The sequence below is a fragment of the Mus caroli genome, chromosome 13 (genome assembly GCF_900094665.2).
Source record: "Mus caroli chromosome 13, CAROLI_EIJ_v1.1, whole genome shotgun sequence".
Taxonomy (NCBI): Eukaryota; Metazoa; Chordata; class Mammalia; order Rodentia; family Muridae; genus Mus; species Mus caroli.
In genome coordinates this window covers 58,901,324-58,902,435 of record NC_034582.1, presented here as the reverse complement: position 1 = coordinate 58,902,435, position 1,112 = coordinate 58,901,324, and positions in this window count along the sequence as shown.

Here is a 1,112-nt window from a genome sequence, read left to right as displayed (position 1 = left end):
CATCAGGACAGAGTGGCAATGACTGAGTAACATCAGGACAGAGTGGCAGGTCTAGAGTAGCTGACAGCATGACAGGAATGGCTGAATCATCTGAAGGAGCCTCTTACCTTCATGCTGCTGTTCTTTTATGAAAAGTCTCAAACATACTCAGAGGTGTAATCGTTTTACTATGAGCAACATGTATACCTCACCTAGCTTCTCCCATCGTCATTTCCCTATGTAATTGCTTTAGAGGAAATTAAAACAACAATAACAACAACAACAACAATGCTTATGCCCAGGTCTGAGATTCTGCTCTACATTCCTAGGATGTGGAGGGCAATGGTGAATAGTTGATTTTTTTGTCTTTTTTTTTTTTTCTTAAACTTCTCGGGTGGTTTGTTTGATGAGCAACCAGCTTTGAAAGCCACTTAGTACTTAGTTAAAGAACTTACTGAAATCAATAAAGATGATAGATTCATTACAAGACTTGGAGTGTTTGCTGGGCAATGGTAGTGCAAGCCTTCAATCCCAGCACTTGGGAGGCAGAGGCAGGTGGATTTCTGAGTTCGAGGCCAAACTGGTCTACAGAGTGAGTTCCAGGACAGCCAAGGCTACACAGAGAAACCCTGTCTCGAAAAACCAAACAAACAAACAAGCAAACAAATGACTTGGAGTATTATTCTTTCTGAGTTAAAAAAAAAAAAAAAAAAAAAAAAGCTCTGCTGAATGGCTAAAGCCTAAATTTTCTTAAACAACCAGCATTCCTAGGGAATGTGTCAGCTTTGTGGAAGCATGGATGGTTTTCAGAGAGATGGTGGACCAGTTCTTCAGCACTACATATCAAGCAGGGCCCAACTGTGGTCTGTTCCAACTCCTCCCTCCAAATGATCTTGTCCTTCAGACCCCATTTTATGTTCTGCTATGGGCTGAATTCTTTCTCTCAAAGGCACATGAAGTCTTAACTATCATTAATTTGGCAGAATGTACTTTTAAAGATGGGGACTTTGGAAAGGTCAAGTCAAAATGAAACCATTAGTTTATCCCTTATGGTATCCTTTTAAGAAGGACACACACAGGATGGGCGTGGTGGCACACGCCTTTAATCCTAGCACTTGGGAGGCAGAGGCAGG